The sequence below is a fragment of the Neomonachus schauinslandi genome, chromosome 3 (assembly GCF_002201575.2).
Source record: "Neomonachus schauinslandi chromosome 3, ASM220157v2, whole genome shotgun sequence".
Classification (NCBI taxonomy): domain Eukaryota; kingdom Metazoa; phylum Chordata; class Mammalia; order Carnivora; family Phocidae; genus Neomonachus; species Neomonachus schauinslandi.
This window is the reverse complement of record NC_058405.1, coordinates 119,703,604-119,730,911: the sequence shown is the minus strand read 5'-3', so window position 1 is coordinate 119,730,911 and position 27,308 is coordinate 119,703,604.

The following is a 27,308-nucleotide window of genomic DNA, read 5'->3' as shown; positions in this document are numbered from 1 at the left end:
GACTTCAGGTGGCCACGCCCAGTGGTTGCAGGGACTGGGCAGGTGAAAGAAGTGAGGATGGGGCTAACTGATATGGGAGGCTGGATGATAAATGGCAACAGACACTTGTACCCTGTATCAGGGAGACAGTAGGAGATGGTAGGCAGAGGGAACTAGAGTGTGTGTAGCAGGTCTAAAAGGGGCCAAAGCCATTTAAGTTCCAAGCTGTTCGCAGAATATGGGAAGCAGAGCCCAAATGTGGCACATCTAATTTTAAAGGAAACCTAAAATCCAGATTACAGAGTTGAACATAAAATCTTAAGAATTTCACAAATTGCTCACCAAGTTTTGCCTTATTTTGTTTTTTTAAAGTACACTGTGCACATCTGTAGAGCAGATCCGATTCAGGCAATCTGCACAGATTAATAGCCTTTAGTCTGGATTATCATGAAGATGCTCTAAAATCCTATGGATTTATGACAGTGTGAATTTCAAACGGCAAAAGGCTAATAGGCTGATTTAGTTTAGTCGAAAACAAAACCCTGGGCTCTGGAACAGGGGCCATGGATTTGAAATCTGGATTAGCCATGGAGAAGCCAAGTGAGCCAGGCCTGCCTAGACATTGTCCCCAGAAGATGGCCTTTCTTGCCTTTGATGAGAGCACTCAGTGCTAAACAACTTGCTTTGTGTCTACAGCATATGACTTTGATCGGAGGCCAATTCGATACACCAGACCATCTCCAGGCCTGACTTTCATCCTGCCTGGCCCTTCGCAAAGCCTGGCAAGATGGCATCAGCCAAGTGTGAGTGTGAGTTGGTACTGGAAAAATAGGAATTGGCTCTTGGTTCAGCCTGTGATCCAGGAGGCAGCGCTGGGAAGGATGGCGAGGGCCAAAAAGCTGGTGGAGCTGGGGAGCAGGGGTGCCAGAGACACAGAACATGACAGCCAAGGATGGGAGAGTTGGAAAGCCAGGGCGATCACTGGAGCCGTGGCCGCGGGCCATGGGGTCAGCTGGCGTGTTCTGCTGGATAGCCTCTCTGCCCAGTGCTACTGTCAGGGGGCCAGGAGTTTTGCGTTCTGGCTCTTTCCTTACTGCATCTCGATGGTATCTCTCAGCCCTCCACTGTTAGACAGCATGACCTCCAGCTCTGCTCTTTGCTTACAAAGGCTTGTCTGAGACACACGAAATTGAGGTAAGGTTGTTTTAGGGACAGCCTAGCCTCCCCTTCTCGAGACTGGTACTCCAACTCTGTCCTTGGACTGTAACAGACCACCAGATTTTTGGATCACTGAGCTTAGGCCCCCAGATGTGCTCGCAGGAGTTGTCCTTCAATATTAAGCTCTCTGATTTCATTAAAGATAGCTAGGACAGACAGGGATAGGATTGTATCTCTGAAAAATGCTTTTGAATATAATTTTCATTAGATCACTGCGAGTTCCTTTTACAAAGCTCTGGAAAGTATTTCCATTAAAATGCAGTGAACTTGTCACTTTTTGCCCAGGCTGTAAAGCAGCCAAAGATGAACTTCATCATCGAGCTGAGTTATTCCCTGAGTTTGCATACTTGTATTCTTGCATTTTCCTTGGTCTTATTTATCTACTCAGATACCATCTGAAAAGGGGAAGGGAATGAATAAATCCAATGAACAAGCTAAAATTTTAGCAGATGGTTCTTTTTAAATTTTTTTTTTTCAAATGCAAGGAAATTAAGAACTAACCACTCTGAGGATATGTAGAATGGAAACAAAAACAAATTAAGCTACCTTCAATGAAAGGCATGCATAAGACTCCAACTCAGTAAGTGAGGAGAAAAGACTCTTCCTTCCCAAATCTGCTAACACAAGTCATGCATAGCTATTACTGCATCATTAATAGTGGCCATATTCATCACCCCAGACCTTCTCGGACCGACTTTGATATTGTTACAATATGGGTTTCCCACATTTCCCTACCCAAGTCCTGTGCCAACTCTAGCCGTAATTATAGCATCTTGGTAACTGTAAGTTTACCTTCTTTGTAATCTTCTCTTTAGTAGAGAAGCTAGACAGTTTGACCAGAATTTGACATTTATTGCCAAATGCCTTGGACCAAAACATGAATTGTATAATATTCTGTCACAGGAGAAAAAAAGGGGGTAAAGCAGTCTTCTTTGAACGTGGTAAGCCTCTATCATGCTATGGTATTCCAAAAGCTAGGAGTCAGAAAACTACCTGTAGCATTTTTGCCTGTCAATGCTTTTCAAGCCAATGAAACTGGAAATTTCTGAGCTCGTGTTCCTTTATCTGTAAAATGGAGATAATATTTCTCTCACTGAGTAGCTGCAAATGTTAAATGAACTGTTGTTTGTGAAGTTAATTGGAAGGTCATCATTCAAGGGTGAATATCTGTTTGTTCATTTCAGGGTGGAGCTAAGACTGGAGGGAATTGGCAGGCTCCTGTCTTTGTGTCCTGACTCTGACTCACTCTAGAACCTTAGTCGCTTAACTTCCCCAGACCACAGGCTTCCCACTGGAAAATTAAACATCCTCTATGCCTTAGCAGATTGTTGGGTCTGCACATTAATTAAAGGCACTCTTCAAATGAAAATATTATTAAATCTCTAGAAGATTCTTATTCAAGAAACCATAATTATTTTAAATTTATTATTATTTATTTAATATTTATTTTATTATTTACAATGTACAACATAGCATACTATACTGAAATTAGACATCAAGACATTAAAAACAAAAATTAGAGATTTTGTAAAAGTGAAGATACTGTTCACGAAAAGAAGTTCTGGTGGAAACCCGAAGGGATAGTTATTAACCAAGTCTGCTATTTCTTAGAATGATATCTAAGTGTCAGCATTGCAATGAGTTCTGAAGGATACACACACAAATATAATTGTTAAAATATTTAATAGTAGCTCTGTGTGAAAGTTACCACTGATGTGATAATAGGCAAAACTATAACATCCCCATTTTTTTCCCAAGTCTGTGACAAGCCAGCAAATTTTATGATATTAAGTTGTGTAAAAGATTAATAGTTGCTAACCACCAGTCACCAACCCATCATTCAACTGCGTGTTCATTCTCACTCCCCAGCATTACTTACACAAACACACATTATTCTTTACCCTCTGCAGCCAGCATTACCACTGTTTCTCACCTTCCTGATAAAACACTAGAAATTCAAAAGGAAATTCAGAGTACTGGAATGTATATATTGGGACGATTTTTATCTGTACTAAAGTTTCTCCAAACTCAATAGCTTGCAGATGATTTAGTATTTGATGTTGAGCTATCCTTCGAAGTCCTAAGAATTTGTCCCTAAATATCCAAATCCCCTGCACAAATGTCAGTAAATGTCAGTAATCTGTGTGTGTATGTGTATATATGTATATACACACATATGTATGTATCTGCATATACATATGCATTAAATACTCTGTTAAACCCCAAATAGAGGACATTTTTGCTTTCTATGTGTAATAATTGCCAAAAAAAAGTTTAAAAAAAACACAGCAGGAGGGCAAGAAATGGTACACTTAGAGCAGTAATTTGTCAGGTTGAACTGAGGCCAGAATCTTGGGTGTCCAGTCTCCTGATCTTATTAGTTATCACACAGCATGACCAAGAAAAAGTAGGGGCAGGGGAGAAAGAGAATAAAAGGCCCTCCTGCAAGGATAGACAAAACCAGCCATTGATTGAGTTGCATCTGATTGTTCACTGTCCAGTGCACCTGTGCCTCTTCCCACCCCTTTCAAAATCTCCTTGGTGCTGAGGGTTGAACGGTGCTCCTCTTGCAGATGATATCCAAATTGAGATTGGAAGAAAGACAAAAGCTAAATTTATCCCGGCACTTTCTTCATTCCAAGCTCCCACTTCCCTGTGACGCACAGTTGTCATTGTCGATGACGAAAAACACTGGTCGGTCTTGATAATGAGAAGTGTATTCCCCTTTCTATCAATACCTGTACAAGTGCATCCCACAGAACGATCGCTTCAGGAGCCACCAGCAGCAGAGCAGGTGTTGCGCTGTCCTCTCACCTGCGCTTTGTCCACACGGCTTTCCCAGCAGAGGCGGGAAGTCGGGGAGTGGGGTGAAGGCTCCCGCCTCACTGGGAATGCCTGCATAAAATGTCTCCCAAGAAAGTATTTTCTTTTCATGGCAAATGAGAAACATTTTTCAGTGGATTAGCTCTGATGATTCTAAAATCAAATCCGATTCCTACCCGGCAAGATACAAAAAAAAAAAAAATCTCCGGTTTGGCAAAAACCTGTCCACAGAGTCATAGTAAATTGCTGCCCTTCTTTTGGCTCCAAGGGAGTGTTGAGTAGTATTAGTCATCAAGTTACAATCTTGCCTCTAACCAAAGCAAACTCGCAAAATCTTCAGTAGTCTATGAATGTGTTTCTGAAATCACATTTGGAAAATCATCATATACAGGCATGAGACTACCTTGGGCCACATCTGGAAGCCTTGAGACCAGGTGAGCAAATAAACCATAATAATTTTTTAGAGGTATTTGCAATGACGTTTTCATATCAGCCTCGCATGAAGAAATAAGAAGGTTAAAATTTACGACTGGGCCTTCATCAAATGTCTGTAATAGGAAAAACACAAGCTTGGGGTCAAATATACTTGTGCAAATTGAGATACTATGTAACCTTTTGAAACTCAATTCGCTAAAATGTATTCATATCTACGAGGATTTGGGGGAATGTCAAATGAAATAATAAATATATCAAGTGCCAGGCATATGGATATTAAACAAATTACAGTTTTCATTTTGTTATAATTGTCACTAGGATTTTAAGGATTTACTTTAACTCGGAATGTTTTCAGTACAGACCTCCTGCTACAATAGATCTGATCTTTGACAAAAGAGTTTCAGAGATAAAAAACCAGATATGACCATTAAGAAAGAATTTTTTTAAACTGGTGTGCATTGCAGAATGCTAGATTATTCTAACTGACATAATAATTAAAGCACCAAAGCCTATCATTTCTCCCTGAAAAGACAGGGTGGGAAGAGAAGGAAATAGTCAATGATGTGTAAAAAGAAAATCTCCACTCTTGGTTACCCCTTATTCAATCTATTTCATGCAGCCATGCTTGAGGACATAAAAGGCGACTAGGAGGCTGGTAGGAAAATACGTTTCTGCTCCTCTGAGAAGCTATTAATGCAACAGGCTGTGAACAGCCACCCAGGTCCTCAAAAGAACAACTGTACACTTCTGATTGTGTTCTTGAGAGGACATTCACCAAGAGCCCGGGGAAAGCCTGAAGGAAAAATCAGTCCCATCCTGCCTGTACCAGGAACACTTCCTGCACCTGCACATTCTCATGTTCATAATCTCACAAAAACAGGCCTTACATTTCACTTGGTTACGTTTTTAGACTAAACTTACAGAGCAGGAGAGTTGTATTATTACTTCCTTTTTTGCAGAGGAGAGATATTAAACACAGAGAGGTTAACTAACCTAAGTATGTACCTGGACTGCTGAAAATTTGGGGTTTGAGCCCCAAATACATAGCCTGAATTCTTAACCTCAGCCACACGCCTCCTTTAGGCATGGACAGTTTTAAGTAGAGGCTGAGTCTAAGAGGAAAGCTGCAGACAAGGGTGAGCCAAAAAATGGTTGCATTCACAAATTCTTTACACAAACTGAGTATATAATGAACCTGGGGTACAGCAAGTGGATCGGAATGCCCATATTATCACATTGTCTCCAACCCTAAGATCACAGAGTTATGCTATAAATCCCAAAGATCAGGTCAAGCCACCCAGCCATAATGTAGAACAGATAATAGAATCAACTTTAAGGTAAGAATTTCTCACTTTCAGGGTAAGAATGTGTGGAGCTAAAAACAAACACACAATAAAACTTTGGTAAAACAAAACGACAAACTGTAAGTTTCTTAAAGTCAAAGATCCCAGTAAAATATACTTTTAGCCTCCATGACAAAGAGCTTAAAAATTCCTTTTAAATGAATGGAAAAGCTATGGATGGCTTTGCAAAAGAGATTGACCGACAATGTGATTTACACAACGTTTATTTTATGTTTGCTATAGACTGGATGTCTGTGTCCCCCAAAATTCATATGGTGAAATCTCATCCTCAGTGTCAAGGTATTTGGAGGTGGGACCTTTGAGAGATGACTAGGTCGTGAGGATGGGTGGGATTCATGCCCTTATAAAAGAGATCTCCGAGAGCTCCCTCATCCCTTCCACATGTGAGGACACAACGGAAAAGATGGGCACCAGGAGGCAGCCCCTCACCACACACCTACGTAATCTGCTGCTGCTTTGATCTTGCACGTCCCCGCCTCCAGAACCATGAGAAATAAATTTTTGTTTATGGGCCACCCAATCTATGGTATTTTGTTACAGCAGCCCAAGCTGACTAAGACAGCACTTGATTTTTTTATAATTCTGTAGAAAACTTCTCGAAATTTGTCCTAGTTTTCTTTAATGTTGTTTTGTGCTCTCATTAAAATAGAACTGGCAGGAGTCTCTTGAGAGTAGCTCTTTTGCAATTTAAATGATTCTTACTAAACAAACCTGGGAAAGAAAGGCTATTTTATTTTATTATTTTTTTAGAAATAACTGAACCATAGTATTTAATCTATGGCCCATCTCGTCAAACAAATATAAAGAAGTATCGAGTGACTCAATAAAATATAATATCAATTCTCATGACATTATTCAGGATTTCAGAATGACACTGTGTCATGTTCAGGAAGCATCTCTAAGATCTTTACTCGTCATAGAGAGAATGACAATGATGAGGGGAAGGAATTAATATTGTTTTGGAGTTATAAATGGCTTCCTTTTAAAATGCATTCCTTTGACAAGAATCACCATATGTATGATAAAAGCCAGAGACCCGGGTCAAAACAACAGGCTATTGTAAACTCGCCGTCAGGAGGACGTCCATGGAAGCAGGCATTTCCCAGCACAGTATGCAGTGGCTACTTGAAAAGGTTAACATCCTTTTAAACAAACTAGTTAACTATCCGCAGAGGGAGGAAAAAAAAAAAGAATTTAGTGACAAAATCAACCTGAGTTTCAAAAACGATTTAATGCTCTATATTAGGAGGAAACCGTATTTGTAATTTTAAAATATTTAGCTGACAGATTGTTTATCTTCAATCACAGATCTGTATCTGCTGTTTGGCTCATTGAACTAAAAATATTCACGTATTTGGCACATTCTTCTGGTGAAATTATTGGCAGAAATTTCAAATTAGGTAGAAATCTTATGTTTCTGAATGCAAAGGTGGTTTGTTTGTTTTTTTTGGGTTTGGGGGGTTTTTGGTTTTTGTTTTTTGGGTTTTTTTGTTGTTGTTGCTGTTACTTGTTTCTTCATTACAGGAAGTTTATAAAAACACCAGCAAAAGGTGAAGTAGAAGTATTAAGAAGAGAGGAGAGCAATAATTGTCACGATAACGAATCATTTGATGAATCTTTGTGTAATTTCTTGCTTTTAAAAAGAAAGTCCAAACCATGAGCTCTGTCCTATGAGTATTTAGAATTAGTAAAAGAGGAGACACTGTGAAAAATACAAAGGGTATTAGGGAACTGACCTAACTATGGTTAAACAGGTTTCTTTACTATAGAACTTCTCAGAACCCTTAACAATGAATGTGCAGTGTTATTATAAGAGGGGGTCTCAGGAGAGGACCTGTGCATATTGAGTTGATATGCCCACCTGACTGTCCTCTGCTAAAAACTGTATCACCTCATAAACATGTGACATTGTCATACTGCCGAAGGTCCACACCTCACACCTGCCCTCCATTACAGTTCCGTTTAGGACACAACTATCCTCTTTTTAAAACTCAAATATTTGGGGGCGCCTGGGTGGCTCAGTCAGTTAAGCGTCTGCCTTCAGCTCAGGTCATGATCCCAGGGTCCTGGGATCGAGCCCCGCATCGGGCTCCCTGCTAGGCGGGAAGCCTGCTTCTTCCTCTCCCACTCCCCCTGCTTGTGTTCCTGCTCTTGCTGCCTCACTCCTTACTTCCCACAGAATCCACAATAAAGGCTCTTGCCCCTCCTTTCTTCTGCCTCCTGATGGATCCTGGTGCTTCCCCAAGTGGCCTTGCTTCCCAGGGAACTGTAACGAACTATCTTTTCAATGGCGGTCATCTCCTGAACTGTTGGTCTCACCATGCCTGAATAATAATAAATCCTATATCTTAAAACAAAAAGCTTTAAATTTATGCCAATTGGTGAACACAAGAAGTTGTTTAATTTCCAATTCAAAATGCCTAGAAATAACAGAGGGTGAGAGCCCTGCATCTATAGATGGTGGTCAAATTAGTCCTTTTATACAAGTAACTCTTGTTGTCACAAAAGATTGGAAGGCATGAAAAATTTGGATCCTCTACCAATTCAGCTTTCATCGTCTAGGAGGTCTGAGCTTCAATGTCCTTATTTGTAAAATGAGAGACTTGAACTAGGTAATCTCCACAAGTCCTTCTAGATATATGGTATAATCTCTTAGTGTTTCTACTAATTTATTTGTATTAACAAAATCCCCTTCATTAGCATAACTTCAGCAATCTAAACATCATGAGAATCTTATTTCGTCTATTGCCAATCTTGCCAGAAGACATGAGTTCCCTTAGGGTGGGTACTTGTTTTATTAATTCTCCTGTTCCTGGACTCTATCATGTGTGGATCAAAGAGTATTGTGTGTGAATCTAAGCTCAACTACCACAGCAACAAACACAATAATGACCAGTTCAGAATACAGTGAGCTTCATACTGGGTAGAAATAGAGGGATATGAAAACAAGATTAACAAAACCAGCATTTTAACTATAGGCTAGAATAAGAAATCTCTCTACTCAGACACTTAATCCAAACCAATAAATAAATTGGATATTTGTAAAACGAAAGAACTGGTCACTAGAAATATTCTCAATAACTAAGATAAGTCAAATGAAAGCTTTTTAGAGATTTTCTCTTCCAGATTGCTTTAAGTTTCTTTTTTCTTTTTCAAAATGACTGGTTATTGGTTTGGTTATTGGTTTGAAGTCTTATTTCAGAGAATGATTTAAAAACTTTTTTCCATCCACTAAAAAAGCAACAATGGGCATTTTTAATTTTATAGAAAAATGAAAAAAAAAATATTAATCTGCAGCCATGCCAAAAAGGCAAACAAAAAGAGCAGCTTTTAATTAAATCTAAGGCTAGAAGTCTTGGTACATCTCTTTTTCATTTCCCTCTTTATTCCTCTCCCAGCCAGTAGCTGAATGTTGCATCGTAACTGCTCCTCATCTGATTTACATTTTTCTCTCTTCAGAAAGAAGAATATTAAAAGTCACAATAGTATACATTTTAGAAGAAAATTTTAATTACTAATTCATAAGAAGTAATATCCATGTGCCAACTATGTTACATGATCTAAATTAAAACATTAAGTTGAATTTGCTCTGGGGGCCGTTCATACCAGGTAATAGAGGTGAAGGTGTATGTGGACGTTTTCCATTTCCTGTAAGAGAAAATTCCGAGCTTCCACAGGTGAATACATTTCAACATCTGAGTTAAAGGGCCTTCTATGACCCTTATTTTGGGGAGGCCCACATTCTAGAAATGATATCTAAGTAATTGAATTCAATATCAGATTTTTCCTGATCCTCAATACCAAAGGTCTGGAGAGTATTTCAAACCTCTCTTTCTTGGAGAGATCGCCCCTGGTTTATCATCAGGAAGTTAGGGATACGAGTTAAAAAGAGACTAGAAAAATAAATTGTTAAAACCCAGTTTGGATTATGCTGCGATTCCTTTTGTGTAATTGCTTTGATATCTAAGTCTTCTGGTCACTAGACTCCGCTTAGCAATTTTAATAAGGATGGCAGTTATTGAAACAAGAAGACGTCAATAGCCAGCCCAGTCTTATCAGCACACCATGAAAATTAGAGATTCTCTGATGAGTATCCCTAAGAAGTATGACTCGAGCAACTTAAACAGAATCAAAACCCACAGAAAGTCGTTAAGAATACCATAACTGTTTCTATATAAGCAAAGTAGAAAATTAAGAATTTTTTTTAAAACAGTTATTTAAATAACTGAAACATACAGCAAAAATAAACAGGTCATGTGACAAGAACATCTCAAAAAAATTTCTATAAAATTTAAGGAGTCATCTCCCTAATTATAGTCATGTCAGCAACCTGATCATTTCTGATTATCAGATAGAAGAAATGAATTTTTCTTTACTATTCCCTAACCCACCTTACACAGAATGAATTTTCAATAAATATTTTCAGATCAATGTGTTTATTATCCTAATTTTGTATAGGAAAATCTGTATGACTAGTGTGCCAACAAGCTAAAAAAAAATCACGATCTTTTCAATACATGCTGATAAATCCCATGAAAAATATACATTTCATGTTTTGTTTAAGTGTAAAATTAGAGATGAAATGACTTTTCTATACTGTAATTTGAAACGTGTTTAATTATTGAACACTAGAACTGAAACTAATGATGTACTATATGTTGGCTAATTGAATTTAAATAATTTTTTTTTAAATAAGGCAAAAATTGTCATCAAGTTCAAGGGAAAATTTCTAGAAGTATTTCTTCTTTAATCTACATTTCCTTAAACAGAACTGGCCTGGGATGATAAAACAAAAGTGGTTCACATTTATAGTAACAAGCACATTTTCTGCTTCTTCCCATCCTATAATGCTTTACCTCATCTCCCATCAGGACTTCCCATATTCCTTCCCTCTGTGTGTATATGTGTGCTGTAGGTTTCCAGGACTATCAAGATCTCCCTGTCAATTGGTTGGATCCATGGTGGACCAGTTGGCTGTGGACCAGCCTCACCTGGTAGCTATGCCTCCTGCAGTTGCACCTGGAAATGTCTCTCCATAGACACGGGCATTTCCTCCGTGTCTCCACGCTCGAAGCTGGGGACACTGCTGCCCATGCAGTTCATGATGATGCCTTGGGTCCCAGGGCACCAGCACCAGGATGGACAGAAGGTAGAAGAACCTCTCCCTGCAGCCTTTCACCACACTATTAAATTATTCACACTATCCTGACTTGTGCATTCAACGGATTATAGAGGTTTCTGTGAGAAAACAACTTTTACTGGTGATCAGTTATCTGTAGGATTAGTAGGAAATGCAAATAAAAACAGAAATGAGAATTGTCCTACCTAATAAGATTCGTTCGCTCAGAATCAATATAATCATTCTCCTGTTTTTGAGAATTAGGTTGTACCTCTCACAGTTATAAATAATATTGTAAATGAACATCCTCATGATACAACCCTTTCCAAATATTGCATTATTTCTTTGGGAATAATTCCCCAGAGTGGAATTACTGATTTACAAAGTACACATGTTGTGATTCTTAAAATAGATTTGGGCTCCAAGTGAGATGCAGCAATTTACAGTTCCAGTATTTTCCTATATCGAATCTTATTAGGTAGGACAATTCTCATTTCTGTTTTTATTTGCATTTCCTACTAATCCTACAGAGAACTGTTGGCGGGATGAGGGGCCCAGCCTCCCTATAGCAACTGCTCTGCCTTCTCTGCAGCAAGTGCTTTCGAGCAACTCCTGAGGTATCTCCGTGGAGGCCCATAGCTTTGCAGGTTGCACCGAGAAAACTGCTGGGCAAAAATATCATAAGGCACTTTGTCAAATGCCTTGCTGAAATCAAGGCACTGATTCACCCATCAAATCTCACACACACATGATGAGTTTTTCATGATTTGTCCTTGGGAAGCCCATGCTGATTTCAAGTAATCATTACTCTCTTTCCTAGGTACTCACAGAACATTTTTTTCCAGAGTATTTTAAGGAAGAGTGTCAGGCTTGTTTTTCTATAGTTTCCAGAGTCCGCATTTTCTGCATTTTAAAAAATAACATCTCCAGTGTCTGACACCTCTTCTGTTCTCCACCTGTAACACCTGTAAGTTCTTTGTGAATTCTAGTGTATGATTAATTTATCAAGGGCAATGGTTCTCAAAGATGACTGCATATTAGAATCCCCCAGGGAGGCTTTTAAAAAATGCCCGGGCCTGGGTCCTCACCTCATACCAATTAAATTAGAATCTTTGTAAGTATTTTTAAAGACTTCTCTGGCACTTCTCATATGCAGCTAGGGTTGAAAACCAGGGAGTGATCCAGGTTGGCTGAAATTCATTTTAAACAATTACGTGTTCCTTTACCATCTATTCCCTTCCAGAAGCTTCAATCTCTCTGCTCTTCATTTTTCTCATTGAAGGTCCTTTTCCATAATTCAGAAGAGAAAAATAAAATCTGAGCTAAGCAATTTTACTTCCTTTTCATCACTTGTTCACCTAAGCCTAAGTGATAGCTAGCCTATGCTTTGTGGGCTCTTTGATTGAAAGCATAATTTAAAACCGTTATTAAAATCTTTCTCAAATCTCTGTTAAGTAAGACAATTCTGATAGATTTTAAAAAATCGATTGGCTTCTTTTTCTCTCTCTTTTTTTAACCTCACCCTATTGCTTTCTGGCATGATTCTACCTCAGGTTTTATACATTCTGTACTTAGCAAGAAAATTCCTTTGCTATAAACCAGTCATTGTCCAAGCACGTTTCAGTGAAAACTGTGGAATTTTTTCCTTCCTGTGTTGCTAATTTAAGTTCCCTGTGTATCTGTTCTCTGGAACTGTCATATAATGTCCTACTCCACAATATTATCTCCAATTCTCTTTACTCCTCTCTCTCTTTAAGAATTGCCAAGTGTCACTTCTACAATTGGAAGGTTTCATACGACAGGTTGGAATTTATTAAGTCCATTCTTGTATGTGATTCCCTCTGTGTTTTGTTTTGCAGTTCTATCTGGGCAATATTCTAGAATTTCCTGTTAATTTTTTTACTCAATTATGCACATTATTCTGAGAAATATTTTATACTTTCTCAAGTAGCTATCAGTCTGAAAATGTAAGCTATAGCCCAGAAAACACCATCCTCTTCCTGACACCATCTAGATAGTCAACTATTCATATAACATGTCTGCTTTTCTCTTTAAAACCATGATCACCAAATGGAAAAATAACCCCAAATCCTTCTGTGTCCTGCAAAGTCCTTAGAAATCCATCCTCGGTATTCATGGTGGCTCTCTTCCTGATCTCCATGTGAAGGGGCAGAAATGAAGCATGGTTGTTTGCTTGCATGAGTCTAAGCAGATTTTCTTAGGGGTAGGAAAGCAATGCACTTCCCGATGAGCTTCTGCTAAGGCACTGACTCTATGAAGTTAGTCACCAAAACAATGAGGTTCTCGAACAAGTGAGACGGGTTCTTCCTTGGGGGTGGCTGTCTGCCACCCAAACAATTCAGTTCGATTTGGGTTACTGCTTCTTTCATCTGAAGGTCTGACTTTCGTCCCGGGAAGATCCCCTAACCTGATATTTAAAATGGTGCCCGCATTTTCTTTTTCTTTCTCACACTTCCATTTGTAAACTCTGCAGCTCTAGTTTTGATCCGTATTTACATCTTCAAAATTCATTTTAGTCTGACATTTTTTCCTTCTTTTCCCACATTCTTTTTTCTTCTGTAAAATCCAGAAATCACAGAACAATTCCCTTGGTGTACAAATCCCTTCGGGGCTCCAGAAGAACATTTGTGGTTTCCCAAGCAAACGGCACCCTGCCCCCTGCTCGCCATATAAGCATTGACCACCTGCAACCCTTCGTCTCCTGGTTGCCTTAGGTCTTTCTGGGAAATTTACTGAATATACCTGTACACATTCCTCATCTTGATTTTTAAGAGATGCTCTACTGAGCGTTAGCAATTAGGACTAACTAAGCGCCTAGAGGGTGGTGACAGAGAAATAGCCCAAAGTTTAACAAGCCAAGGGTTCAGGTCCCACCACTCCCACTAAACAGGATTACCTTGAAAAACCCTTTCCAATACCTGAGACTTAGCTTCTGCATCTGTGAAATGGGAGCAAGGTGTGAGGAGGGCTTGAACTAGGCTGAGTTTTCCAGTCTTTTTTTTTTTAATCTGCATGACCCTTTATATAAAATCTTATCAAAAATCTCTGAAGTATAAAAGAGAAAAGCAAGGGACTGAGATTTGAAGTAGGCAGGTTCGGCTCACCTGCCAGGTGCTGAGCTTTCTCCCCATCCCATCCCACTCGCCCTCCCACTATGCTGTGGCATCAGCTAACTTCTCTGTGCACAGAACAGTTGAAAAACAAATCAGAGGTTCTCAAAATTCAGTGTGTGTGGGGATCACCTGGGAACATGCCAAAATAGCAAATTACTACGCAATCCCCCTCAAAAAAAAAAAAAAAAAGCCTAGGAATTTGCCATTTACCATTTTTTATTGAGGATTAAAGATATAGAATGGTACAATGATCACATCTTGACAAATACTAAACTGAGTGAATGTTTTCTTTAAAATTTCTTTAAGCTTCCTGCAGTAAGAAGCCAAGAAATACAGTGCATACACTGATTCTACACTTTGTATCTGCCCTGTGTGACCCTGGGCAACTTATTCTGTTCTCACTTGTAAAATGAAGGCATTCCTAATAGTGCCCACATTAAAGGATTGTCACCAGGACTAAGTGATCAAGTTTATGTCACATGCTTAGAACAGTGCCTGGAACATGTTTGAAACTCAGCAAACAGCAATGCTTACTGTGCATTAAGCAGAACAATACACAAACTTGCACGCACAATTAAATCCAGTATGCCAAATATTGCACAGATCTCTCTAGCTGATTCTTTTCCTGCTCCATGTTCTGTGACCCGCCCCTGCATCACTAGTCACCTCTCATTTCTTTTTCCTTTTTCTTTTCCTTCCTTTCTTTTTTTTTTTTTTTGAGCGTTAGTTTTCCCATCTGTAAGATCAGACTAGTATCACTTGATTCAATCTATGCAAGAGGATGATCAATACAGAAAAAAAAAAAAAGTTTGAATGTTGCTTGCAGACCTTTAGACGAAAGATGTTTTGTTACACACCAAGCAGCATTATTTGGATATTTAGTATGTTAATATAATTTTCATCAGCATCTTCGGAGCCTAGCTTATTTATGTACACAATTAGTGGAACAGAATGTGGAGAATGGTGGGCAGTGGTAAAACACAGACCATTTCCCTGAGTGAAAAAAGACCCATAAGTCACAGGAAGGAGACAAACTGAGATGTGAAGGTCACTCACTTATTCGCAGGAATAAATTATATTATACCATCAAGTAAGTTTCTTCAGCCAGTCATAAAGAAGAATACGGCTAAGTAATTTACTCGCAAATGATGGTTATAAACCACTCACACTCTAACAAATCAGATCACATCATACAAACCACCTCGTCATGCTCACAGGGTTACCGGAGTGGGGAATGGGAGCAGAGACTCAGCCACTTAACCAGCTTCTCAATTCATGCGAAAGACCACTCCTGGTCAGGGCTGAAGATCAACAGAGGAGTAAATTGCTCTTGAAGCCCAAACCACTCCACCACGATCCCCACCTTGGATATCAAGAATCCCACCTCCGAATCTGAGCGCACAGAGGAGGTATCAGGGAGGCCTGGACACAGGCTCGCAGACCACACTGAGACTCATGCTTTGCTCAGAACAGTCCATCTTTGCTGAACTAAGCAGCATGGAGAAGCAGATTTGGGCCCACGTAAGCATCTTCGGTTTGAGGAGCTGAGGGAAGGCAGCTCCTAGCAAGGCAAACAACAAGAAAAAAATTGAAAAAAGAATGATATGCCAATTAGAGTAAGGCTTCTCATCATTTAATCTCAGATTAAAGTCATACAACATTGGAGGTGTAAAATTTCAGAGGGAACAATAGCCAAGATTGACTGCATGCTGACTATGGGCCAGCATAGGGCAGGGTATAGGAGTTATTGTCCCCATTGTACAGATGAAGGAATAGAGATATTAACTCATTTGCCTAAGGTTACACAGTTTAGTTAGTGGCAGTGCTGGGATTTAGTTCAAGTCTGTCTGTCTCCAAGGCTCATGGTTCCAATGAGTCACCAAGGCTCTTTCAAACAATCTACAATGCCTTTGCAGGTCATCTGTGATGACAAATACCTTTTTACTTGGGTGTCAGCTCTGATCAGCAGTAGATCTGGTCTTAGCAGAAAGAAACCTGGCGGAGTTAAAAAATACCTATAAAAAGTGAAAGTTTGGAGAATAGGGACCACATGCCAATTGCTCACCATTCTGATTTTGTCTAACCTCCTAATGTTACAGACAAGAAAGTGAGGACCTGGGAGATAAATTGGCCCAAATCCTACGAGATCAAGCGTCCACATCTGCTGCCTGACTACAGACCTTTTCCCACCACCCCAGGTTGCTGGGAAGAAGGAATGATATGATTGTTTGCACACCTGCTCTGACCTTATCAGTGGGCATGGGTACTTACCTCTACTGGTTATCCAAGACATTTAGCATAATGTCTTTCACAAAAAAGAATAAGGCAACTTTACAACCCTATTCTTTTTTCCAGTTTCATTGAGAAAAATTGACATACAACTCTGGTACAACTTTAAGGCATACAGCATCACAGCTGGATTTACATAGATTGGAAATGATGACCACGATATGTGCAGCTAACATCCACCTTCTTATCCATCTTCCTACTTTCTTAACTGCAGATGTATATGTTTACATTATTAAAAATTCAAACAATATAGAGGCACAAAGGATAAAAAGTAAGTTCCATTCACCAAACCCTATTCCTCTCTCCTCCCCAATATGACCATTCATAACACCTTTAAGAACTCTTCGCAAGTGTTAAAAGTTCTTAAAGAAGTCTCCTTAAAGAACTTTTCCACACAGTTACAGACATTACAGGTGTCCATATATAGCCCTACAGGCAAATATATCGCTGTAGGGCTTCATTTAAATGTGGTCTGGGACAGAAACTACACTGCAACTCACGTTTGTTAACTTCACAATTCCCTCCCCTTTCTACTTCATTATGAAGTTGCCTCTAGAACTCTACACTGTAAAACCACCTATGAGAGAATGTGGCAACATTTGCAAACATTCAGATGCACACCCTCTGAAGTTATCTTTACTCAAAAGACCTACTGATGCACCTACCGATTTAACCATGTTTACAGGAATGTTTGGGCTACCTATAAGGGAAAACAATTTTTTCCTTTTCTTACACTTTTTTTTTTTTTTTTTTTTAGAGAGAGAGTGTGTACGTGCACAGTGGAGAAGCAGAGGAAGAAGGAGAGAGAATCTCAGGCAGACTCCCCGCTGAGCATGGGGCTCGATCTCAGGACCCTGAGATCATGACCTGGGCCAAAATCAAGAGTTGGGTGCTTAACTGACTTGAGCCACCAGCCGCCCCAGGAAAACAGTTTTTAAAGGAACCTTAGAGATTCTCAAGCCCAAACTCTAAGAGTAACTTTGGACGTGTCCTTTCTTCTCACGCCCCTTTCACTCACTGTTCATCATCAGTTTCCTTCAATTTTAGCTCCCAAATAGCTTTGCAATCTTTCTATTCCTCTCTTTCTCCACCGCCAGCACCCTAAACCAACCTATGGTCACCCCTCCACGAAGGCCTTCCTGTTTCTTCTGTGGCCTCTTCTGGTCTGTTCTCCATCCTGCAGCTAACATCATTTCTTGTGACATAATCAACTTCCTGTATTCTTTCTACAATAAGAGCTCATTTCTTTTGAAATATTTAACAACATTCAATTTTCAACCTTTTCTCACTCCCACATTCCCAAACAAAATCCTAAATGTTTTCATTTGTAGCCAGATCAAGTCTCAACAAAGTCCATCATATTGTTCCAAGCCCCAGAAACTTCTCTTTTCTTCTTTTCTGGGTGTTCCATTTTATGGGGAGTGTTAACTCAGGCAACTGAATTTCTACCATTCATGTTGAGGCAGATTTTTTTTTCCCCTTGAACTTTAAAGAGTGTTGTTAATCTTAAAGGAACACCCATTTATCTTGTAACATTTTGCATAAAGGTATGAATTTTAATTCTTCTTCTGAAGCATTAGAATTACACCTATTGTCCAAGATGGCTAAGAAGGAAGTGTACATATATACATATATGCCAATTATTTTTTAGAAATGTCATTTAGTGTTGATTTTCTTCTCAGCAAGCATCCATGGTCTTTGATTTATTTCTACAAATGGACATGATAGGATGTCGAGCAGCAGGTTGATGAGGACTTTTAGTTTTCAGTAGGGAGATTTGGAAAGTTACATCTTCTAGTTCACAACCTGACTCCAGTTAACACCCTGCTTTCAGGCTTGTCCACAATGCCTGCTCATTTGACCCCCAAAACTGGTATTGTTGTGATGGATAAATTGAGTGAGGCTGTCACTCTAAAACTAAAAGTGGCAACAGGAAACTAGCAACTAGCAACCCATAACTAGCAAGAACCAGCAGGATAAATCTGTATTTAGAAAGAAAGCAGTTTATTACATCCTGCTGAAGTTACTAAAAGTAGAAAAGTAATCCATATCCTGCAAACCCATTGATGAATTATCCTCCCAAATCCTTTCATACAGGCTTAGATCAGTGGTGGACCCCTGAAACATTCCGTGATAACAACTTTCTCTTGTTTTACCATGAGGTTATTGCAATATATTACTGAGCCAGATATTTTTTTGCTGTTAGAAGACATGAGTTCACTACCAGGCAGAAACTATTTTTTAGGACACAGGTTTTCAAACATTTTATTCTAGTATTGCCAAATGAAGTTTAATTATGCATGCTCTAGAACATTTTTGATATATAATATTTTTTCATATGATTAATTAATTGCAAAAGATGTCGATTCTGGCATGTTATAAATATTGATATTTTATTTTATTTTATTTTATTTTTTTAAGATTTTATTTATTTATTTGAGAGAGAGAATGAGATAGAGAGAGCATGAGAGGGGGGAGGGTCAGAGGGAGAAGCAGACTCCCCGCTGAACAGGGAGCCCGATGCGGGACTCGATCCCAGGACTCCAGGATCATGACCTGAGCCGAAGGCAGTCGCTTAACCAACTGAGCCACCCAGGCGCCCAATATTGATATTTTAAAAATAAAATATTCCATCACTCTTTTAGATGTTTTTGATGAGATACAAATATCATAACAATTAGAGACCCATAGCTATCCATTAAAAAATAAACAGTTGGAAATTTTATCTGATATCTTTTTCCCCAAAATATTTTAGTGGAAAGTATTTTCATTGCACTTCCCCTGGAGGATGTTATCCTAAAGTAATATATTTTATGCTTGAAAATCTCTTATTGATTGTCCTATCATGATCCTCTGCAATTATATATTTATATATATAATTATATATACATAATTTAGTTTTTAAAAATGTCCTGTGGTCACAGTGCTTGGGTTAAAATAATATCTTAATGCATGTGATGCACATAGTTAAAATATTTCTTCTGGGTTTAGTTGCTCTTACTTTTGTTATTAGTAAACAATTTACCAAAACCTCAAAAATATACTATAAATGTTAATAAAGAGTAAACCTAAGAAGTAAAATTTTAGGGGCGCCTGGGTGGCTCAGTTGGTTAAGCGACTGCCTTCGGCTCAGGTCATGATCCTGGAGTCCCTGGATCGAGTCCCGCATCAGGCTCCCTGCTCGGCAGGGAGTCTGCTTCTCCCTCTGACCCTCCCCCCTCTCATGTGCTCTCTCTCATTCTCTCTCTCTCAAATAAATAAATAAAATCTTTAAAAAAAAAGAAGTAAAATTTTATTGTAAATCATCTCTTAAGAAATTGATGTGTGTTGCCGCAACGACATGGATGGAGCTAGAGAGTATAATGCTAAGTGAAGTAAGTCAGAGAAAGACAAATACCATATGATTTCACTCATGTGTGGAATTTAAGAAACAAAACAAATGAGCAAAAGAAAAAAAAGAGAGAGAGAGAGAGACAAACCAAGAAACTGTAGAGAATACACTGAAGGTTACCAGAGGGAGGTATGTGGGGATGGGTGAAATAGGTGATGGGGATTAAGGAGGGGACTTGTGATGAGCACCAGGTGATGTGCAGAAGTGTTGAATCACTATTTGGTGCTCTTGAAACTAACAGAACACTATATGCTAACTATACTGGAATTAAAATTTAATTTAAAAATTAACGTGGGTTGTTTATGAGGCCTTGGTTAAAGAAACTGTCCAGGTGGCCCTTGTTTGGTATCAGGGGGGTTAGGGTTAGGGTAGCAGAGCACCATTGTAAGATTCCAGAGAGGTGATAAGCTTTTCTTTTAGGAAGTATGAAAAGGGAAGGAGGGACATGGGCAGGGGCAAACCAGGCCATTGGGAATTTCTTAGGAAGTTTGGGGAAAGAGAGCCAATGGAATAGTACAAACTGAAAGCTGATTCCCTTAAAATCATGTATAACCCTGTTCCCCTTAGAAAGTTTTTGCACACCCTGGTTTGAAGATCACTGCTTTAAAACACTGAGAGTTCGTCTCTTCCAATAAGCCTTCTCAAGCAGGCAAAGATGACCAGAATGGGATGTGATCAGAGTTTACCTTCTGGACTGCATGTTATCTATTGGAGTAAAACTGAACATATTCTCCAAGACCAAGAAACCAATCTCCTCTCCATTGTTACGATCTTTTCACACTATTAACAGAAGGCCATGCACTTGAGGCTACAAAATAACAATTGATAATTATTTCTGAGACAAACTCATCATTTAAATTTAGCTTCATGAAAATCCATACAGCTAAAAAACAGTAAGAAAAAAATCCTTTGAAATGTGACAGTATAAAAGCAAAAATAGGTTGATATTTAATATATTTTAAATTACTTGCCTGCTCTAATAATTGTATGTATGTCACACACACACACACACACATATTCTGGTTATATCCTAAGTACAGCTCAGTGCTAAGCAAAGCGAAGAAGTCAGAAAATAACTGGGCAGAGATTACAGCAAGGTTACCATTGGGGGAGGGGGAAAAGCAGCTCCTACAGAATAATAGGTTTTAAATTGGAGGTCTTTACTTAAAACCCTCAGGAAATAAAAAGGGTCAAAAAACAGAAAATTGCACAGGGGTTATATTACTTAAAAAGACAATCTCGTTTCTCTTTCAAAAATTGCTATATTTTTTGGAAGATGCCTTTGACAATGGATGTCATCACTTAAGGAGCATTGCTCAGTAAAAAGTGGTCAAGAATTCTGAGTTTTATGGCACTTAAATGTTTCTGCCAGTTTATAGAAAATGGTGCAGTTTTGACCAATTTGATTTAAAGAACTGAAAACTCAAATGTAAATTAAGAAATTAAACTAATTTCTAGGGTTTTTTTAATTTTGCAATCAGGAATACATTTTATTTAAAAATAGTCGAATTAAAACTTTATTGACTCTAACATCCTAAATGAAATCTTGTGATGTGTTTGAAAAGAAAACAGTTTGTGTTTAGTAGTAGAGAAAACAAACAACCATGTAATCAGGGAAAATCTCTCTGCACTATTTTGTTTTTACGCATTCACTAATGAGAATCCTCTTAATATTGACAGCGTATGCTTAAATCATTGTCCGAACTAAAGTTCTCTAATGTCAGCTGAAAAGAATAATGTGTTTTAATTTCTTAAAATTAAGTAGATATTACATAAATACGCAAGGACTCAAACTCAGTCAGTATGTTCCATTCATAATAATTGTGATAAAGACATGGGATTACCAGTAGTTTACACGTTATTTCCCAAGTAGATACATAAGTAGAACCCTGCTTCATAAATCTGTGATTTCCTGTATCACGTGCTTGGTACATGATATTCTCTCAATTAAAAAAATAAATAAATAAATTACTTTCCCTCTAGTCATTAGCCTATTTAGTCTATAGCTGTCTAATAAGCATTTAAAATGAGGTTACAACATTCAGTAGACACTAAAGGCACAGTTTCCAGTGAAGTCATGCTATCAGAGTTTATAAAATGAAAACAAAAGATGGCATAAGTGAAGAGAAGCCAGAATACTTCAAGCAGTTTCGCACTTGCCATCCAGGTAGGCAACCTCAGATGGGGTGAAAGACAACTACAAGACCAGAAGAGAACAAGAGCCTGAGTCTGAGAAAAAAGTCAGGGGGTGCAGGCAGATTTAGGTGGAGGCCACAGATGAAGCCCAAAGAGAACATGGAGAATATGACAGTTGTTTCCAATGAATATTCAAAGTAGGAAAGAAGTTAAACAAATTCAAGCTGTTTTCTTCTAGTAGTATTTCACTGAAGGGTATTATTTAGGAGAAGGTCTGTGGCTTACATTGAAGTTCTGGTGGTTGCTTAGCCCAGGCTGGAATCACAGCTGACGTTTTGGGGGCGCTTACTGTGAACCAGGCCCCAGGATGGTTATTTTACACACATCATCCCATTTCAGCCTCACAAGTACTCTAGGACATGGGCAGTCTTACTATCCCCATTTTCTGGTTAGGCAACTGGGGCTTAGAGGTGCTACTTTAAGTTTACCTATCACGGGCAAGTCGTGTAACTAGTTTACATGTCTGACGAAGAGCATTAGAGTCCTGTTTCCTTAAATCCAAAGGCTTTAAACCTCTGGGCTACTGAAACTGCAAGATTAGTGACATTTAAATATGCCTTTGAAATCCAAGTACAAATTTCATTTGCTAATAATCACCAGTTGATTCAATTAAAGTACAAACTCCTAATTAAACAAATAGCTAAATGTGTATGGTGTAAGCAGAAGGATATTTTGTATTTTTTCCCACCTTCATTTTCCCTAATGAAGACATTGAGATGGGATGTTATCCTTGACAAATGTCACATGAGCATATAAATATCTAAATACATGTCTACATGTTTTCAAACAAATGTATATAAATACACATACATCTAGATAAATACATGTAAATACTTACAGATAAACACATACATTTATATGTAAAAAAATGTTATACATCTTTTATATCTATCAGTCCCCAAATCAATAGATTTAATGCAAACCAAATTTTAAGAATCCAACATAATTTTGAGAGAAATCATCAAAATGACTTAAAATTTCATCTGGATAAATAAACAAAAAGGAGATTACTTGTGTTACTAGACATTAAAATGTTATAAAGCTTAGATAATTAAAACCCTGTGATAAGATGGATCAATGGGAGGAAATAGTAAAGCAACAGTCACTGGTGTGCATATAATATATGATTAAAAAAAATATATCATCTACCAATGGAAAAGACCCAGATTATTTATTAAATAATAAAGAGGAAGTAGAATATTTGTGGAAGAACACAAAGATAAACTGTTGCATTTATGAAGATATAAAGAGGTTAGAGAATTCAAAAACCACTAATACAATAGCTCTGATATATGATCAAAACATTTTTAACATAATCACAAAGTTGATTAAATTTTTCATCAAAGATTATATCTCCATTCTTCCCTTTGTAACTAAATTCCCATTAGTGTACTTAATCTAGGATTCTGCATAAAACTTGGACTAACTAAAGAACGTTACTTATATAAGAATTAAGTTGGGAAGAGGAGCAGGATGGCAGAGGAGTAGGAGACCTAAATTTCATCTGGTCCCAGGAATTCACCTAGATAGGGATCAAACCATTCTGAACACCTACGAACTCAACAGAAGATGGAAGAAAAGAAGAGCAGCAACTCTCTGAACAGAAAAGCAACCACTTTCTGGAAGGTAGGACACATGGAGAAGTGAATCCAAGGCAATATTCAGGAGGATAGATGGCTGGGGAGGGGGCCTCCGTCAGCCACTACTGGCAAGTGATAGAGCAGCTGAGCACAAAATCAGAACTTTTAGAAGTCGGCTCCGCTGAGGGACATCGCTCCAGTGGCTAAGCAGAGGGTGGAACCCTCGCTGGGACAGTGAGGGTTCTGTGGACCCTCAGAGCCACAGAAAGACCAGGGGTGCCTGAGTGCGCCAGAGTTCCCAGGTATCGGAGCGGGGAAGCCGGCTGCAGAGACAGAGCCGAAGAGCGGGCTCGCAGCTCAGGGTTGCCATAAACTATGATCCGAGGAACAGTCGGGCCACTGCTCCTCCAGCAGGGACCCAACAAGCAGCAGATCCAGGGAGACTCCTCTTCCTCCCCCGGGAGGAGCGGCACGGGAGCACACCTTGGGGATCTGCTGGGTTTGGAGACTCCACACGAGGTCATGTGCCAAAGATAGAAACGCTCAATCACAGGCTGGGTGAGCATGGAGTGTGGCTGGAGACCGGGCAGACGGGACTGACTGACTGCTTTTCTCTGGGGACTCACTGAGGAGCAGAGCCCTGAGTTCTTGGCTCCTCCAGGGCGAAGATTGGGAGGCCGCCGTTTTCACTCTCATCCTCCAAAGCTGTACAGAAAGTTTGCAGGGAACAAAAGCTCCCAAGAGCAAACCCGAGCAGATTACTTAGCTCAACCGGCAAGGGCGGGGCAGTTCCACCTCCGGCAAAGACATTTGGGAACCGCGGCAACAGGCCCCTCCCCCAGAAGATCAGCAAGAACAGCCAGCCAAGACCAAGTTCGGCAGAACTCCAGCACTAGGGAAATACACACATAGAATTCATGGCTTTTTCCCCCATGATTATTTAGTCTTTCAAAGTTAATTTTTTAATTTTCTTTTTTTCTTTCTCTATTTTTTTGAATTTTTCTTTTTCCCTTTTTCAACTAACATCTTATCAATCCCTTTTTTTAAAACCTTTTTTATTTTTCATTTTTAGAGTCATATTCTATCCCTTCATTGTAGTTAACCTTATATATAAGTTGTTCTGTCTTTAAAATTTGGGGATATAGTTTCTTCTAACAGACCAAAATATACCCTAAATCTCTAGTGTATGGCTTTGTTCTAGTCTCCTGCCTGATCATATTCTCTCCCTTTTTTTTAAATTTCTCTTCTTTCTTCTTTCAACCAAGTTCTTATCAAATCCGTTTATAAAATCTTTTATAATTTTCATCTTTACACTCATATTCCATCCCTTCATCATATTTACCCTTATTTTTGTATATATATGTTTTTCTTTCTTTAAAATTTTGGGAGGCAGTTTCTTCTAATAGACCAAAATAAGCCCAAATCTAGTGTGTGGCACTGATCTATTCACCAGCCTGATCATACTTGATCATATTCTTTTTTTTTTTCTTTTTTTCTTTTTTCTTTCTTTCCCTTTCTTTTCCCCCCAGTTTCGGGTCTCTTCTGATTTGTTTAGTGTATATTTTTCTGGGGTCAATGTTACCCTGTCAGTATTTTGTTCTCTCATTCATCTATTCTCCTCTGGACAAAATGACAAGACAAAAAAACTCACCTCAAAAAAAAGAACAAGAGGCAGTACCAACTGCAAGGGACCTAATCAATACAGACATTAGTAAGATGTAGGAACTAGAGTTCAGAATGACGATTATAAAGATACTAGCTGGGCTTGAAAAAAGCATGGAAGATACTAGAGAAACCCTTTCTGGAGAAATAAAAGAACTAAAATTTGACCAAGTCAAAATAGAAAAGGGTATTAATGAGGTGCAATAAAAAAATGGAGGCTCTAACTGCTAGGATAAATGAGGCAGAAGAGAGAATTAGTGATATAGAAGACCAAATGATGGAGAATAAAGAAGCTGAGAAAAAGAGAGATAAACAACTACTGGATCACGAGGGCAGAATTCGAGAGATAAGTGATACAGTAAGATGAAACAATATTAGAATAATTGGGATCCCAGAAGAAGAAGAAAGAAAGAGGGGGCAGAAGGTATATTGGAGCAAATTATAGCAGAGAACTTCCCTAATTTGGGGAAGGAAACAGGCATCAAAATCCAAGAGGCACAGAGAACCCCTCTCAAAATCAATAAAAATAGGTCAACACTCCAACATCTAATAGTAAAACTTACAAGTCTCAGAGACAAAAAGAAAATCCTGAAAGCAGCTCGGGACAAGAGGTCTATAACCTACAATGGTAGAAACATTAGATTGGCAGCAGACCTATCCACAGAGAGCTGGCAGGCCAGAACGGACTGGCATGATATAATCAGAGCACTAAATGAGAAAAAGATGCAGCCAAGAATACTATATCCAGCTAGGCTGTCATTGAAAATAGAAGGAGATATAAAAAGCTTCCAGGACAAACAAAAACTAAGAGAATTTGCAAACTCCAAACCAGCCCTACAAGAAATATTGAAAGGGGTCCTCTAAGCAAAGAGAGAGCCTAAAAGTAACATAGACCAGAAAGAAACAGAGACAATATACAGTAACAGTCACCTTACAGGCAATACAATGGCACTAAATTCATATCTTTCAATAGTTACCCTGAATGTAAATGGGCTAAATGCCCCAATCAAAAGACACAGGGTATCAGATTGGATAAAAAAATAAGACCCATCAATATGCTGTCTGCAAGAGACTCATTTTAGACCCAAAGACACCTCCAGATTGAAAGTGAGGGGGTAGAAAACCATTTACCATGCTAATGGACACCAAAAGAAAGCTGGGGTGGCAATCCTTATATCAGACAATACTAGATTTTAAACCAAAGACTATAATAAGAGATGAGGAAGGACACTATATCATACTTAAAGCATCTGTCCAACAAGAAGATCTAACAATTGTAAATATCTATGCCCCTAACATGGGAGCAGCCAATTATATAAGCCAATTAATTCCAAAATCAAAGAAACATATCGACAACAATACAATAATAGTAGGGGACTTTAACACTCCCCTCACTGAAATGGACAGGTCATCTAAGCAAAAGATCAACAAGGAAATAAAGGCTTTAAATGACACACTGGAAAAAAATGTACTTCACAGATATATTCAGAACATTCCATCCCAAAGCAACAGAATACACATCCTTCTCTAGCGCTCATGGAACATTCTCCAGAATAGATCACATCCTGGGTTACAAATCAGGTCTCAACTGGTACCAAAAAACTGGGATCATTCCCTGCATATTTTCGGACCACAATGCTTTGAAACTAGAACTCAATCACAAGAGGAAAGTCAGAAAGAACTCAAATACATGGAGGCTAAAGAGCATCCTACTAACGAATGAATGGGTGAACCAGGAAATTAAAGACGAATTTAAAAAATTCATGGAAACAAATGAAAATGAAAACACAACTGTTCAAAATCTTAAGGATGCAGCAAAGGTGGTCCTAAGAGGAAAGTTTATAGCAATACAAGCCTTTCTCAAGAAACAAGAAAGGTCTCAAATACACAACCTAACCCTACACCTAAAGGAGCTGGATAAATAACAGCAAATAAAGCCTAAATCCAGCAGGAGAAGAGAAATAATAAAGATCAGAGCAGAAATCAATGAAATAGAAACCAGAAGAATAGTAGAACAGATCAACGAAACTAGGAGCTGGTTCTTTGAAAGAATTAAGAAGATTGATAAACCCATGGCTAGACTTATCCGAAAGAAAAGAGAAAGGACCCAAATAAATA